Source organism: Tenrec ecaudatus, chromosome 1, assembly GCF_050624435.1.
Source record: "Tenrec ecaudatus isolate mTenEca1 chromosome 1, mTenEca1.hap1, whole genome shotgun sequence".
NCBI lineage: Eukaryota > Metazoa > Chordata > Mammalia > Afrosoricida > Tenrecidae > Tenrec > Tenrec ecaudatus.
The window spans coordinates 48,639,480-48,657,487 of NC_134530.1; the positions used below are offsets into that span (position 1 = coordinate 48,639,480).

The 18,008-nt window shown below is 46.5% G+C and overlaps 1 protein-coding gene across 1 annotated transcript in view; it reads left to right on the plus strand.

Annotated features, from left to right (window-relative positions):
• MACO1 (macoilin 1) overlaps positions 1-18,008 on the plus strand; it is a 69,226-nt gene that overhangs the window by 29,348 nt on the left and 21,870 nt on the right. The window lies entirely within an intron of this gene.

The following is an 18,008-nucleotide window of genomic DNA, read 5'->3' on the forward strand; positions in this document are numbered from 1 at the left end:
TCCTTAGCCCCTTGTGCTTATTTTTGTTTTGTTTTCCCTTAGAGTGTGAACCTCTCCCCAGATAACTCGGGGAAAGTTGGGTTTGAAGTGTACTCACTGATTGGTAGACTTATCAGACACGCTCCTTTTCTCCGCTTCAGCTATGAGAAGACCATTATATTACTGTCACTCCGACTACATTTGCCTTTTTTTTGTCGGATGTGTGTTAGGTCAATACGATTACATTCCCTTTGCCTCAGCTCTTTCCTCACAGAACCTGAAGTGTCCCCTGGCACTTCCCTTTTTCTCTGTAGCTCGAGAGGGCATTGTCCCTCCCTCCCGCTCCCTCTCCACAGTAGCTCTGTTTCCCTCTTCCTTTGGCTCACTGAAGGACAGAGGGCTTATTCTAGGAGGGAAACAGGTGTAAGTGACATAAGCCAGGTTATTTGTTTAGTTTTCTAGTTGAGAGAAATTCATTTTGGTTCTACTGCTCAAGCCCCCAAAGGTTTCATGGACCCCGCGCCATTTTGGGGAGTGTGCCATGCTGGTGCCGGTGCCGGCGCTGGTCTGGCACTCGTGTGTTTGTTATGGCATCCTGCCCCTCCGCTCCTGCAGAGAAAACACTCAGCAGAGGACCCATGCGAGAAACACCCAATGAGCTGACCTTCGGTTTCGCAGGAAATACCCTAGAAATCCCCCAAGACCGGCAATAAATGAAAACGTATCTGCCACCAAGGTTGTGGCATCCTTTGCCTTAAACCATTTAAGTGACGACGTTGAAGCCGGTTCCCCTGTTGGTTACTGCAGTCAGTGCAGTCTGCCCGTCTTGCCTGAGCCCCAGTTGTTTGGGCCGGTGAGTGCAAGGTTGACTCTACTACCCAACCTGTCTGGTAGAGACGCTCCAAGACCCTGTGGCCAGTCAGCCTGCGCTGGTGGCACAGATCGAGTCCCTCTGCCTGCGCCTCGGTGCTCTGCATTGACCTTACCTACAGGCACGAGGATCTCAGAGGATCTCTGTTTTAGGAAACTACCTGCTGCCAGCTAAATATATAGAAAACAGTTTAAAATCCGTTTATAAACTTCCACAGGAGTACTTTAAACTGTTATTGGAAAATTACAAAAAAAATAGGAGGACCAAAGTATCCAATAATGGGGGAGGCATTCCAGTATTTGATGACCTCCTAATACAGGTAGACATGACAAAATACTATTTCTGAGCTGTTGCGTAGTAAGGAGAAGTGCTCGTGACATGTCTAATGAGAGGAGAAAGCGATTTTTAGTCCCGTCTTTTTTTTTCTTTGAGCACTCATGAATGTTTAACTTTTTCTGTGAGGAGCAACCACGGAGAGTTTTCAAAGAAGAGTGTCTGTCTGAGTGCTTTGTCCAGCGTGGCGGTAGGAGGCCTTCTCCCGCTTCCTCTCGCCCTTCTTGGCTCTCTCCTCTGCTTCCTGTGGTTTGGCTCCATGTGAGTTGTGATGAATGTTCCCAGCCTCGCACCTCTGAGTCATTAGCTGAAGAGGAGCTGACTGTCTTCAGAGGGAGAGGACTGGACTCCGTGGTCTCCAAGGTTCCTTTGAATGCAAACATATTTGGGTTGACAGCAAGTCCATGTGTGTTGGCACACCCAGGCCTGGGCACGGTTCCAGGCTGGCTGTAACTTCCACAGGAATTTTTTTTAAATCATTTTATTGGGGGCTTATACAACTCTTACCACAATCCATACATTCATCCATTGTGTCAAGCACATTTGTACATTTGTTGCCTTCATCATTCTCAATATATTTGCTGTCTAATTGAGCCCTTGGTATCAGCTCCTCATTTCCCCTCTCCCTCTCCAATCCTCCCTCTTGAACACTTGATAATTTATAAATAAATGATTATTTTTTTCATGTCTTAACTGACCAGTGTCTCCCTTCACCCACTTCTGTGTTGCCCATCTGCCAGGGAGGGGGTTATATGTAGATCTTTGTGATCAGTGCCCCCTTTCTACCCCACCTTCCCTCCACCCTCTCGGTATCACTACTCTCACCACTGGTCTCGAGGGGTTCATCTGTACTGGATTCCCTGTGTTTCCAGTTCTTATCTGTACCAGTGTACATCCTCTGGTCCAATTGGATTTTTAAGGTAGAATTGGGATCATGATAGTGGGGTGAGGAAGCATTTAGGAACTAAAGGAAAGTTGTATGTTCATCGTTGCTACACTGTACCCTGACTGGCTCATCTCCTCCCCACGACCCTTCTGTAAGGGGATGTCCAGTTGCCTACAGATGGGCTTTGGATCCCCATTCTGCACTCCCCCTCATTCACAATGATATGATTTTTTGTTTTTTGATGCCTGATATCTGATCTCATTGACACCTCATGATCACACAGGCTGGTGGGCTTCTTCCATGTGGACTTTGTTGCTTCTGAGCTAGATGGCCACTTGTTTACCTTCAAGACTTTAAGACCCCAGATGCTATATCCTTTGATAGCCGGGCACCATCAGCTTTCTTCACCATATTTGCTTAGGCACCCGCTTTATCTTCAGCGATTGTGTCAGAAGGTGAGCATCATGGAATGCCAGTTTAGTAGAACAAAGTGTTCTTGTGTTGAGGGAGTATGTGAGTGGAGACCCAATGTCGATCTGCTACCTTAATACTAAATCTATAAATATATGCACATAGATCTATTTCCCCATCATCATAAATATATTTACATATGTACATGCCTATATTTAGACCTCTATAAATGCCCTTTGCCTCCTAGCTCTTTCCTCTATGTCCTTTTACTTCCTCTTGTCCCACAATCATGCTCCGTCTTCATTTGGGTTTCAGTAATTCCTTTCGGTTACATTACCCTTGATCAAGCCCTACCAGGCCTCTTACACCCTCCTTGCCACCTATTTTGGATCACTTGCTCCCTTGTCCCTGGGTTTGTTAACACCACTTCCTTTTCCCCACCGCCCCCTCTCTCATGTCCCTCTGCAACTGTTGGTTCCCGGAGTTTTCTCCTCCAGATTGTTTATCCCGCTAATGTTATCTAGATAGACCTGGAGAGATAATAATATGCACAAAAACGACAGCAAAACAAAGCAACAAAAGAAAAGAAAACAACAGCAACAACAAACCAATGACATAAAAAATATCCTGTAAATAGTTCAAGGTCTGTTTGTTGACCTTTAGGAGTGTTTTCTGGATGAGTCTGATGGGGTGCCATGCCCTGGCCCCAAAGTCTGTTTTTGGTATTCCCTTGGGACTCCTTGCATTGCCCCCCTTACTGTTCTCTTGCACGCCCTTAGTGTTTTGCCTCAGTGTGGTGGGGTCAGATTGGGTGCAGTTCCCACACTGTGTCTCCAGTGTTGTCCCCTGTAGGGCTATGGGTCAGTGAGGGATGTCGTGTCTCAAAGTGTGGCCGGCCATGTGGTCTTCTCTGTGTATTGGCTGCTCTGAGCAGGAATATTGTCCTCTAGGCTTGCTGGGCCAGGATGTGCTCCACTCTGTCTTCCTCCCCCTTCATTTGCTCCCTGTGCTCTGAGCAGACACGTCCCTCGCCCTGAGCGGTAGTCGCAGTGCTGTCCTCTGAAGCACAGAAATGTGTTAAGGATAAAATGGAGCCATTTCTTAATATGTTTTCTAAAATAGCATTTGAAAGCTAGCACTGTATTGTGATTAGGTGCTGTGTTGATTTTCAGCTCCTAGAGACCCCATGTGACAGAGTAGAACTGCTCCCAGATGACGGTCTTTATGGAAGCAGCTTGCCAGAATTGTCTCCCCCGGAACTTCTGGGTGGAGGCCAACAGTCACTTTTTGGTTAGTAGCTGATTGGTCACAAATGAATTGTGACCCACTCAACAACTGTTTGTCCATCAAGTTAAAAACAGCAGTTTTTTTGAAGAACTGGTTGTTATGGTGGGGTTGGGTGGGGAGGCTGGTAAAAAAGCCATTCTTACCCTACCTTCCCCACTTTGCAGGAGAATCTTGGCGACTGATGTGGCTGTCAGGAGGAGGGTTGCTGGCCGCTCCCTGCAAACGATCGGCAGGCCTTCAGGTCTTTCCCGAGCCCTGCAGGCTCTGTGGGATGTTTCAGTGCTCTCCAGACAGGACTAGCCCACTGCCTGTTTTTGTGAAAAGTTAATGGACCACAGCCAGTCTCATTCATTTACGAAACATCTACAGCCAAGTTCACGTGACCTCATAGCCCACCAAGCTAGACACCCTTGACTTCTGGCCTTGACCGAAAAGAAGGGATGCTGCCCTGTGCAGTACAGCCCTGGTCAGTTTTGAGAGTTGTTTTTCCTCACTAGACAGGTCCATCTGCGTCATCTTGGTGTCTCGGTACAGAAGTGCAGTGCTCAGTGGAAGCGTGTTGAGGTGAGCGAAGTGAGCGAAGGGGAGGAATCGGGAAGAAGCATTGTCCGGAGGGCTTGTACCCGGAAAAGTATGGAGCGTGCCAAGGTTGGTCTAAAATCCTCTTGGTTTGAGGAGCGCCTGTCTTACAGAGTGACCCTGTTTCTGCCAGCTTGACTTCTGAATTCCTTACCCAGTATGTTTAAAAACAGTCATATGTTGATAGCCAGAAATATTTGTTATTCTTTCATGGGAAAAAAGACTGGACAAAAACACACAAGGCAATGAGGAAAGTCAATGACTTTATCTAAGTGCTAAATTAAAAAGAATTGTAAAAATGAGCACAAAATGTTTTTCTTCAGTGATCAACTTGAAAATATTTATAGAAAATGTAGGCCGAAGAAAAGGGAAATGCCGTCACTTAAGGTCTATCTACCACCTTGACACAAAATCACTGGAAGTTTTGTTGTATTTTACATAGTTGTGGCTGTACTATTGGTACAGTTTTTGTGTCCTGCTTTTTTTCTTAACGTCACACCAAAATAATTTTCCAGCCAAGTCTAGCATTTTAGCTGGAGTGGAATATTCTATGCCAAGTCACTGTTCAGCAGTCTGGACAATCCTCTACAATTAGGCAGACCTGGGTGTGACGCCTGAGCAGCTTCCCCGAAGTCTCAAGGCCTGTGCGTCAGGCAGAGGACTCACCGCCGGTGGCACAAACGTTGCAGGTGGCACGCAGCGCCCCCTCACCCTGGGCCCAGGTCTGTGGGATTTCTTGTTGGTGACTGTTACTTGTTTCAGTTTTGTGGTTAAGGGAGGGACTTTAAAAGTTGGAGCTAACAAAACATAAAGTGGCCCATAGTCTGTAGAAATGTTGAAGCCAAAGTCTCTCTGGGCTTATTTCCATGCCACTGTTTGTTGTACCCAAGACAGACAGAGTCCTCTGTTTCTCAATATGCTCTTAACTCTTAAAGTAGTTGAGCAGTGTCTGCTGCCAGGTGTCATAGAGCAGTGTGCTGCAGTTTACCGACGAGAGTAGCAGCTAACAGGATTTGGAGTAGCTGTTGTTTTGGGGGGCTGGAAGAGATCCTTGAGACAGCTCTACTAGGGCCTCAGCCCCCAGCATCGGTGAAACAGGGGTCTGAGAGGGTTAAGTGGCCAGAACTAGGTGTGAGGTTTGGTTTCTCGAATTCTTCCATGCTACTTCTCAGTAGCTAAATGCTCTTTGAGTCACCTTTACAGCAGGCAGTCCTGACTCGTAACGAGCCCTCGTCTAACTGGCTTTAGAATGTGTCTGAGATGCTGAAGTTGGCTGTCAGGTTGACACTAGAACTTGGTTTGATTAACCCTGGCTAAAATAATAGGGACAATGCTTCGAATTTCAGAATTTAATTTTTCCCCATTCATTTTTTTCTGTTAAAGAGGTGCATATATATATATATATAAATTTTTTTTTCTTACGCAAAAGACACAAGGAGATACCTAGGGACAAAAGGTGGCCAGCTTACAGGGATCTCTGAGAAGTCAACTCTGGTTAGGGTTGCCTTGGGAATTATTCTAGTCCAGAATAATTAATAATGCCACCCTGCCTGGGACTTGCCTTTTACTTGGGTAGGCTTAACTTGGTAGTAGCCAGTAAGCACTCAGAATTGGAAAGCTAAAGAAAGGGTGAAGTAGGGAGAAGGTGGGGAAAGAAAGGGAGGAAGGGGGAGCCAATCGCAGTGATAGACATATAACCACACCCCTCCCCTCCAGGGGAACAAACAACAGAAACCAAGGGAGACAGTGGGCTGTGTCAGAGATGAGAATAATGATAATTTATCATTTATCAAGGGGTCATGAGGATTGGGGCGGGGAGGAAAAAAGAGGAGATGATACCAAGGGCTCCATAGAAAGTGTCTAGAACATAATAATGGCAACATGTACAAATATGCTTGATACAACTAATGTATGGATTGTTATAAGAGCCCCCAGTAAAATGATCGTATAATTACAAAAATAAAAAGATGGAATGAAACTGCCAGCTAATAACCCAGCAGAGGAAGGTCATCAGTGGCTGTGTGTGTGTCTTGGACATGGGGTGCCCAGGGTGGGCATAGCCATGGTGATGGGAAGCTCAAAGCCCAGACTCACTGCCATCGAGTCAATGCTGACTCACAGCGGCCCTGTAGGACAGGACGGAACTGCTCTGGTGCGTTTCTGAGACGTGACACTTTACAGGAGTAGAAAGCCCGGCTCCTTCCTAGGAGCGGCTGCTGCTTTCAAACCACAGCCCATCTCTTTTGGAACCACTGCCCCAACAGGGCTCCTTACGGGATGGGCCTAGAACTTTTCAAGCCATAGAAGGAGAGAAAGCCATTTCTTAAGGGGAAAAAAGACATCCAAGATGTTGGAATATACAGAACACTCTTAGTTCATTTGGTTATTTCACCCGGCTGTTGCGTCAGCTCTGACCCCTGTGTTGGAGAAGAACTGTGTTCCTCAGAGTTCCCAGAGGCTGCTCTCCTGGAATTGGGTCATGAGGACTTTCCCCACGTGGACTTGAAAACCCAGCCTTTGGTTAGCAGGGACATGTGTTGACCATCTCTTCTGTCCAGAGACTCCGTGGCTACTTTGTTGTGGTTGTTAGATGTCATCAAGTCAGTTCCGTGCCTGGTGGCCAGAGTACAGCAGAACAAAATACTGCCCAGTCCCATGCCCTCCTCCAGGCACGCGAGGTCGGAGCCTGCTGTTGCAGCCACCATGTCAGTCCATCACACTGAGGGCCCTCTCTTTCCCTCACCAAGGATGCTGTCCTTTTCCAGGGACTGTTCCCTCCTGATCACTTGTCTAAAGTATGTGAGCCGAAGTCTTGCCTCTTCCTGTCTAAGGAACATTCTGACTCAACTTCTTGCAAGACAGACTTATTCACTCTCTGGCAGACTATGGCACATTCAGTATTCCTCACCAAGCACCGCGCACATGCACCCGTTCTTCAGTCTTCCCTGTGCATCGTCCAGCTGTCCCGTGCATATGCGGCCTTGGAAAATAGCGTGTCTTGGGTCAGGTCAGCCTCAGTCCTCAGAGTGTCCCCCGCTTTTAGCTGTATAGGGGTTCCCATGCAGCAGATTTGCTCAGTACAATGAATGCATTGTTTGATTTCTGCACGGCTGCTTTCTTGGGTGTTGATTGTGGATCCAAGTAAACAGAAATCCTTGACAACTTCAGTCTTTACCCCCTTTTACCGTGATCTTGCTTATTGGTCCAGCTGTGAAGGTTTCTGTAATTTTTTATGGCGAGGTCTGATCCATGGGAAAGCAGTAGTCTTTGTCCATCACTAAGCGCGTCCACTTGCGTTCAGCAGGCAAGGTTGTGGTACCTGTCCATGTTCTTCTTGATGTAATCCAGCTTCCCCATGGTTTGCTCGGCACACAGAGAGCGCCCTGCATGCAGCACTCACCTAGGCTAAGAAATGTGGAAGGCGGCTACCTGGCCACCTGACTGGAAGAGATCCATATTTGTACCCATTCCAAAGAAAGGTGATCCCACAGAAGATGCAAAGAACCAAATAATGTCATTGTCACCACACTCAAGTAACGCGTGCCTAAGTTTGGTGAAGATACAACCCTGATGCATACCTTTCTGCTTTAAGCCATGCAGTCTCCCCTTGTTCCATCCAAATGACTCCCTCTTGGTCTGGGCTTAGAGTCTGCAAGAGCACAACGAAGCATTCTAGAATTTCCATTTTAGTGATGTCTGTAGTTTGTTAGGATGCACACAGGTGCATGCCTTTTCACAATCAGTGCCCAAATGAACATTCTTTGCTTTTAACCAAGCTCCACCTGACGTCAGTGATGATACCCTTCATTCCATAACCTCTTCCGAATCTGGCTTGTGTTCCTGCAGTTGCTTGTTGATGTACTGCAAGCATTTTTAAATTACCTTCAGCAAAATTTTACTCGAGTGTGATATTAATGATATTGTTTGGTACTTTCCACATTATGTGGGGTCACCTTTCCTTGGGATGGGCACAAATCTGAATCTCTTCCACTCAATTGGCCAGGTTGCTGTCTTCCACATTTCTTTGTATAGATGAGTGCTGCATGCTTACATGTAAACATCTTGGTTGTTTTTCTGTTGATTCTTTTATTTTTACTCATTTTATTGGGGGCTCACACAACTCTTATCACAATCCATACATTCATCCATTGTGTCAAGCACATTTGTACATTTGTTGCCATCATCATTCTCAAAACATTTTCTTTCTACTTAAGCCCTTGGTATCAACTCCTCATTTTTTTCCCTCCCTCCCCCAACCTCCCTCCTGCATGAACCCTTGATAATTTATACATTTTTTTTTCACATCTTAACACTGATCGATGTCTCCCTTCACCCGCTTTTCTGTTGTCCATCCCCTTGGAGGGGGTTATATGTAGATCATTGTGATTGTTTCCCCCTTTCTCCTCCCACCTTCACCTTACCCTCCAGGTATCTCTATTCTCAATATCGGTCCTGATGGGTTTTTCTGTCCTGAGTTTATCTGTATTTCCAGCTCTTATCTCTACCCGTGTATGTGCTCTGGTCTAGCTGGATTTTTTATCAGGTAGAATTGGGTCATGATAGTCATGGGGAGAAAGCATTAAAGAAATAGAGGAAAGTTGTGTGTTTCAGTGGTGCTATATTGTACCCCGACTAGCTCGTCTCTTCCTTGTGACCCTTCTGTAAGGGGATGTCCAATCCCCTACAGATGGGCTTTGGGTCTCCACTTTGTACTCCCCCTCATTCACGATGATATGATTTTTTTATTCTGGGTCTTTGATACCTGATACCTTATCCCATCGACACCTCATGATTACCCAGGCTGGTGTGCTTCTTCCATTTGGACTATGTTGCTTCTCTGCTAGATGGCCGCTTGTTTATCTTCAAGCCTTTTAAAACCCCAGGCTCTATATCTTTTGCTAGCCAGACACCATCACACCACATTTGCTTATGCACTCACTTTGTCGTCAGCGAACGTGTTGGGAAAGTGAGTATCACGGAATGCCAGGTTATTAGAACAAAGTATTCTTGCATTGAGGGAGTACTTGAGTCGAGGCCCAATGTCCATCTGTTACCTTAATACTAAACCTATAAATAGATGTACATGGATCTATTTCCTTATTGTTATAAATAACTATATTTACATGTGTACATGCCTGTGTTTAAACCTCTATAAATGCCCTTTGCCTCCTCGTTCTTCCCTCTTACTTTCCTCTGTTCCCACACTTGTTCAGCCTTCACTTGGGTTTCAGAAATTCCTCTTGGTTACATTGCTCTTGATCACACCCTACCAGGCCTCTTACACCCTCCTCACCACCGATTTTGGATCACTTCTTCCCTTGTCCCTGGGTTTGTCCCTTGTCACTTCCTTTCCCCTACCTCTCCCTCTTTCGTGTCGCCCCCCCCCACCCCCAACCATCAGCCCAGTTGTTTTCGCCTCTGATTGTTTATCCCCCCCCCCTATTTTATCTAGATAGCCATATCAAGACAATAATAAGCACAAAAACAAGACAGAGCAAAATAAAGCAACAAAAGAAAACAAACAAAACCACCAACAAAAAAATAGACACGGTCTGTTTGTTGACCTTTAGGAGTGTTTTCTGGTTGAGTGTGATGGGGTGCCATGCCCTGGCCCCACAGTCTATTTTTGGTATTCCCCGGGGCTTCATTGCTTTGCTCCCCTCGCTGTAATACTGCTCGCCCTTTTGTTTCGCCCCTTTCTGTTGATTCTTGGAGTCTTGTTTTTTACCATTGCTCCCAATACAGTTTGAGCTTTTCCTGTCAACACCTTCAGTTCTGGATTATATGCTACTTCCTGAACAGGTTGATCATCCGATTCTTTTTAGTACAATGACTCTTTATATGCCTTCTACTGTCTTTTGATACTTCATGCACCATTTAATAGAATCCTTCAATATTATAATTCATGGCCTGAATTTTTTTCCTTAAGTTTGCTCAGCTTGAGGAAAACTACTTGTATTCTTACCTTTTGTTTTTCTAACCCCAGGTCTTTGTACTCTGTTCATTATATACCTTGTCTTCTTAGGCTTCTCTTTGAAATCTCATGTCACCTCTTGATTCCTTCTTCCATTCAGGTCAGCTTTTCTGCTGGCCACCTCTCTGGCCCTGGGTAGTGCTAGGCAGTGCGACATAGCAGTTCTGCAGATGGTCATAAACTCAGGCTTGCACTTTGGTTTTCGTGGACTTTAAAGTATTTTCTTAAGCTTCAATTTGTACTTGCACAGAGCATTTGATGATCCGTTCTGCACTTGGCTCTTCACCTTTTTCTGTTACTGAGTTTTTCCATCGTCTGTTTCCACAGATTTAATCAATTTGCCTTCTGGGTACTCCATGTGATAAGGATATTGATGAAAAAAGCTACTTCCAATGAATATCATACATACTCGAGTATAAGCCGACCTGAATATCAGCCGAGGCACCTAATTTTAACACAAAAACTGCATTAAAAATGTGCTGAAAAACTTGGCTTATACACGAGTATACATAGTAACTGGTTTTCCTTGTGGGTGTGTTGATAAATATATATGTATATAGATATGTAGATATACATACACACACATATATATTTTTTTGTTTTTTGAAAACATTTTTTTAGGGGCTCATACAACTCTTATCACAATCCATACATATACATACATCAATTGTATAAAGCACATCTGTACATTCTTTGCCCTAATCATTTTTTTCCCTTCTTATTTTACATTTTATTAGGGTCTCATACAACTCTTACCACCACCCATACCTATACATACATCAATTGTGTAAAGCACATCCGCACATTCCCTGCACCAATCATTCTCAAAGCATTTGCTCTCCGCTTAAGCCCTTTGCATCAGGTCCTCTTTTTTTTCCCCTCCCTCCCTGCTCCCCCCTCCCTCATCTGCCCTTGGTAATTTATACATCATTATTTTGTCATATCTTGCCCTATCCGGAGTCTCCCTTCCCCCCCTTCTCTGTTGTCCCTCCCCCAGGGAGGAGGTCACATGTGGATTCCTGTAATCAGTTCCCTCTTTCCAACCCACTCACCCTCCACTCTCCAAGCATCGTCCCTCACACCCCTGGTCCTGAAGGTATCATCCACCCTGGATTCCCTGTGCCTCCAGCCCCCCCACACACATATTTTTAAAGAATCATTTTATTGGGGCTCTTGCAGCCGGGAGTGTTGATACTATCTATCGTAGACAGCATTGCACTCCTCGGTAGAACTTAAAATGTTTTTGACAGTGACGGTGGTGCCGTGCCTCGTGGTTGTCGTTCCCTGCATAGTGAGCCACATGGTCGTTGGACTCAAAAGGGCCAATACCAGGCCGTTTCAGTTCACAAACACCTAGGATCTCCATCTCTGTGTGTTCCGTTTCTTTTTCAACAGCTTCCAACGTTCCTGGGTTCACACTTTTTTCGCTCCATGGTCCAGGGATGGAGACCGCTGCTTCTCCACATTTGGACTGTGCCCCCACGTACCCGAAAGTCCAGAAAGCTGGCCTTTTTTCATCCGTAGCATCGGGGCTGACTCGACTTGGAATGGGCAGCTTTTGTCCAGGTGTATTTTGAATGCCTTCCAGCTTGCAGGTCTTGTCTTCAGACAGTGCTCTGCCCCTGTCCGTACGGTTTGCAGGGGCTGCTTTCCCACCCTGTGTTAGTCGGGAAGTCTTGCTGAAATGTGACTGCCATGGTGGCCCCACTGGTCTTTGAAATACTGGCGGCACAGCTTCCAGCAGCACAGCAACAAGCAAAGCACCGCAGCACGACAAGCTGGCAGATCAGTACAAGTGGTTATTGTAAGCACACCAAAATGTTACTACTTATAACTTGGCTTGTTGATATACTTGTGTATTTGGAACTTGAGATCCAGGGGGAATGGAGTTTTTCCTTGGACCCTCTAAGCATGTGGTGGCTCTGCCTCAAGAGGGGAGGGAGCGGCAGGGCTAGAGGAGCGCTTTCCAATCGTTAACTCATGCACCCTGAAGGGCGTCCAACTTAGAGCTACACACAGGAAGCAAGTTACTGCTCTTGGAGAAATGTTTGGCAGTATACAGATTGGTAGCAATGTAGTTTCCAGATAAGCTATATAATGATTTAGTTCAGGAGTCCTCAAACTTTTTAAACCGGGGGCCAGCTCACTGTCCCTCAGACCCGTTGGAGGCTGGACTGTAGTTTTAAAAAAAACTGAACAAATTCCTATGCACACTGCACATATCTTTATTTGAAGTCAGAAAACAAACAGAGCAAAAACACCCGGCGGGCTGGGTAAATGTCCTCGGCGGGCCACAGTGTGAAGATTCCTGTTTTAGTTAATTAATGATCCTGTTGATTAATGCTTGTCTAAATTATCTTGAGTGTTTATGACCAATTACTTTCTAGGTGTAGCTGGTAGATGAACAAAATATCATTGTTCCTCCTTTCAATTCCAACTTCATCTAAACTTTGTGTTTACATTTTCCTGTTTGAAATGTTTCTTTGAAAATTGCAGAAGCTGAAAATAGCAGAGGCTAAAAATAGGCAGATTCCTCCTCTGACTGGATTTTGCTGATGGCACAGATTGTCAAAGTGTGGTGGCATGACCAGTAGTTCACGGGCTTTCGTACTTGGAGTTTCATCTTGTCTTTACGACACACCCAGCCTTGAAGGAGAGAGGATCGCCAGCTGACTGCCAGGGAGCCCTGGTGGCGCAGAGGTACTGGTGCTCAGCTGCTAACTGAAAGGTCAGCGGTGTGAAGTGGCCCCCTGCTCTGAAGGACTGGGGCGCTTTACTCTCTCCTCTAGGGTTGCGATGAGTTCAGTTGACTTTATGGGAAGAGCGGGGTTTTTTGGTGTATTTGTTTTTTAATAATCACGGACTTATTATGTAAGACTCCTTAATGTAGTCTTGCTGCTTGGGGAAAAAGACAAAAGGTGACAGTTTATGGTGTGCTCTATTTTTTCATGTATTTCATTGTAATATGTCTAGCCACAGTTAAAAACAAGGCGTCCATTGGAAAGAGCGCCCTAATTGTAGATGGTGATTTTAACCGTCAGTGGGTTCCCTGTGGTTTGTATGAATGCCTGTGGAGCAGGACAGAGGGAGGCCGCTGTTTTGTCATCACAGAGAAGCACAAGGCACAGTGGAGCCTCGTGGTGGTGCCTGACATCAGAAAGACCCCACGTCTCCCCTTTCCCTTGGGGACCCTTCCTTAGGTCCTGGCGGGGTCAGGACTCCTAGTTGTGCAGGCGAGGGAGAAAGGGGACCTGCTGAAGAGGAGTCGGAGCGCTGACTCCCGTGGTGTGGCTGTTCAAGTAGACTAGGGTCCTGAGCGGAGGCCTGATGCGTGGTAAGAGGCAAGGCAGAGCAGCCAGTGCAGGAGGCATCCCCTGTGAGCACCCCTGAGATGAGTCCCCAGGGTGCAGGGCCTGTTACGGATCCCTGGAGAATCCTGAGTGGGAAATCACACAACAGTTTATGTGGGAGAGACCCCACCCAAAGCATCACCTTGAAAGGTATAGGGCTGCCTTGAAAGACAGTAATTTAGGGAATTACCCAATATTTGCTGTCAGAGAGGAAAAATAGCAAAATAAATTATACAGCATGAACTTGGAAAAAATCTGAATATATTTTGCAAGGCCAGTGAAACCAATTAGAAACACTTTATGTGAAATGATCGGTCACAGCTGAGGATAGGTGATACGTACCTTTGGCTTTGTCTATTCTTGTGTGGTTTGAGGTTCTGCAACACATTTGTACCCGTAGGCGTAAACTCAGTGAGAGCATTTCATTTGTCGGCCGCTGTACGCCGTGCTTGACGCAGCGTAGGGAACAGTGAGTGCCTGTGTGATACTTAGCTGATACTTGTCTCATTTTACTTTAGTGTAAAATATGTCAAAAAGGAGGGGAAATAGATGGGGCCCAAGTAACGTCAGCATAGTGTAACTCACAGGCCTTTGAGCAAGACCCAGGCACCAAAGTCAAAACACTTGATGTTTTTGAGGAGCTTGTTAGTGATTTTCTTTCCCCCAAATAGAAAACCTCTTTACTCCAACACCCCTCTCTTTAGTATTTCCCAGAAAGTTTTAAAATGATTCTGTCTGCCCTTTTTTAATAAGGCTCTACAGAGGGTTTAAAAATTGCTAGACGTTACAAGGGACATGAGGAGAAAGATCAGCTGAGGAGCAGCAGCTGCGGGGCGGTTTGGTGGTAGGTGTTGTACTTTAGGGACTGGGAATAGAGCCCAAGCCACATCTGAGCCAACAGCAGTGGCCAAACCTTGGTTTGCCTCACCTCATTCACCTTCATCTTCCCCAGGGTCTCCTGCCCCTGCCTCCAGCCCAGAGCTTTCTCCCTCACTGTGGCAGCTGGAAATTGAGCTCAGATCCCACCTTTCTGTTCCATCTGTCACGTCAAGGAAACGCCCAGGTTAGAACATACGTTTAGCCAGCTGGACGTCATCCCAGTTAACAGAGCGAGCAGCTCGTTTGCGGGTCCTCCTTGCTTGCATGCGTTCTACGCGTGTGTCCGAGGAGTTCCCCGGGGGAATCTGGCTGCAGGAGATAGAGACTTGGGTGTTGGAAGCCCCACTGCATGCTGCCCTCCCTGCCAGGCACCCTCAGGGCTGCGCCTACCCACCCATCAGGGCTTTCTGCTGCTACCCGTGCACAGGAGGATTTATAACCGTAGTTTTTCTGAGCTGAAATAAAACTGCGGTAGACATGTATGAAACCAGTTAGGGTAAAGGCTCATGAAAATTGGGATCTTAGAGGATCTATCTAGATTAGATTAAGAATGTGATCTTGGATAGAGCAGACACATAATTTGAAAATTATGTAAGGAGGCAGAACAAACTTGTAGTAAGGCCATATGTCTGTTTGGTAAATTGAGTGTGTTTGTTTTCTGTTTCCCTGGAAACATAGTCTTGATTTGGGTTTGTCTGGCACTGTTTCTGAGCACATAAACATTGTCAGTCACTGAAGACCCGATTTGTTTTTACTTTCTGCCATACTTACAATTTTTTTAGGGACCTATGGGTTTTACTTGGTTAATGCTGATTATATTTGCTCACAATACCACTTGTGTTGATTTTAACCATTGCAGGGGCCTAAACATCAACCCTGGGATGTAAATGTTTTAATAGACACATGGTGACTTTATACTTAGACAAGTCTTTTTTTTTTTTGTCACTTGGATTCCATGTTGCAGTATAAAAACCAGGGACGGCAGTTTAAGAAAGCAATTGACCCAGTGTTTCCGTGTCTCAGTAGTCAAGCAAGAAGGTAGTGGTCTGCGTTGTGTGGGTGTAAAATGATGCAGTAATGCGGAAGTTATTTTAGGGGTTCACAATGGAACACTTTTTTTTGGCCTGAATGCTAAGTGTATTCAAAGAAAACGGGGATTTCGGGTTAGATCTGAGGAGGAACTGCAGTAAAACTTGGGGAGGTTTTGGGTTGCCCTCTGAGTCAGCCCCTCATTGGCATGTATGGAATTGAGATTTCTAAACTGAGGGGATTAAGGGTGGATTCCCTGAAGGGGAGGTGCACCCTAGGAAAAGGAACCATGTTCTTTAAATGTTGCTCAACGCCCGTCATTTAGAAACCGGCTCTTTGGCCGCTTGGCCAGTCAGCGTGGGTGTGTTTCAGGCTTTGTGAATCTCACGGAGGCCTCCTGGGCCTTTTACCCCAGCCAGCAGGGGCTCTTGGGCTGAAAAATAGCTTTGGGTTCTCATTGGGAAGAATGAGAACACACCCCTCTGGTGAGGTGTAGTGTACCTCTTTGTTAGAGTGCGGTAACAGGCTCAAAACAGATACACAAAATAATAAGAGGACCATGGTCCAGCTCGCTCCTGTAGGCTCTCAAACTGAGTTGACCTATACCCCTGTTTTAGAAAAGTCAAAACAAAACAAAACCCTCAGCCCCAGCCAATTAAAACTGACTGTCCTCTAGCCATAACCCAGGATAAAGTGTCGGGGTCTGCTTTTGTACCTCCCCTGGATGGTTCCAGATGCCCCCCTTCTTGGAGGTGGGGGTATCTCCCACTTTAGGAAACACTGGCCTAGCGCCAGTGTTGGCCAGTGCAGGATGGTACAGGAGAGCGGGACAGGGCATGTGAGAGTGGGGGGCAGGCTGCAGCCAGCAGCCTGGTGTGGGGGCCGTCGGCATTCATACTCAGCCCTGCAACTGACCCCGGAGCTCGACCACCCAAGAGTACATAATAGGCCCATTGCTGCCATGGAGAATTGTAAGCCCAAGGTTGCCAGATCGCCTGGCATTTTGAAGACATGCTAAAAAACAGACATCTTCACGTGAAATCTCCAACTTAGAAAAAACAAAAGCAAGCCTCCCTCCCCCTTTTAGTGTCTCATGGAGGAAGAGTCAAACAAGCATATGCGATGGGCCAACCTGGCTTGGCCTTGTCAGCGCTGGCAGCCGCTGCTCCTGCTCTCTCCTGTTCCGAAGCATTTTTGTTCTCCATCCTCCAGGAAGGGCCTTTCTGCTACCATCCCATGAATGACTCTGTCAGCCTCGTAAACCCTGAAGTTGGTCCCTTTTGACAGTGCCTCCCTGGGGGCTCCCCACACAGCACAGCCTGCTGCTCAGGAAGACCGCTCGGCAGGGAAAGGAGACAGCCTCATGTGAGAAGGGTGGTTTGGGGTCTTCCCATGTTACCCCCAAAAGTGAAGGACTAGCCTAGGCCACCTGTGCTAGGAAGGATGGGTGACTTCTCTCAACGCGAAGATTTTCCCCTGCCGTGTTCTTGACGCGTAAGATAGACCGGAACTCGGGACATGGTCACTGGCCTTCGACAGCCATCACGGGCCAGCAGGTTGAGCACTTGACCTCTCCAGCAGCACCCCTTGCCAGTGCCATGGTACAGTCAAGAACCTCAGCGTGACGGATGCTCGCCCGAGACCAGTGTGGCGGCAGAGCGAGGCTGCCAAAGGGCCCAGAGCTGGACAGTCAGCTGAATGCAGCTCTAGGCTTCAGACGTGGGAAGGCTGCCTTCCTAGGAGCTGGTGACTGGGAAGCCCTGGAGATGCCGTGGTGAAAGCGCACGGCGGCGTCCATGAGAGACAGAGTGGCCGTCTGCTTCCACGGGACGTCGCGCTCAGGGCAGGGTGAAGCAGAATTAACCGGCAGCTCTTCCTCAGGCTCCCAGACGTGTCTGGAACTGACCAGTGGCAAATAGAAGAGTCGCGGTGACCACCAAGCTGCTCACCGAGCCTTCTTTTAAATGAGGATCCTCCCAATTAGAAACCATCATGTAAAATCTGGAAATTAAGGTATATATCCTCAAGACCTTAGCATGGTGGTTCTCAACCCTTTCACACAGTTCCTCAGTTCCTCATGTGGTGACCCCCAACCATAAGATTATTATTTTTTTCTTTTTAAAATCATTTTATTGGGGGCCCACACAACTCATCACAATCCATACATCCATCCATTGTGTCAAGCACATTTGTATATTTGTTGCCATCGTCATTCTCAAAACATCATAAAATAATTTTTATTGCTACTTTGAAACTGTGATTTTGCTACTTTTATGAATTGTAATGTAAATAGCTGATATGCAGGATGTATTCGGCTACCCCTGTGAAAGTTGTTTACTCCCAAAGGGTCTCGACCCACGGGTTGAGAACCACTGCCTTAGTGCTAAGGAAGCATTAGCTACTGTTTCATGTACGCCTAAGTCCCCAGCT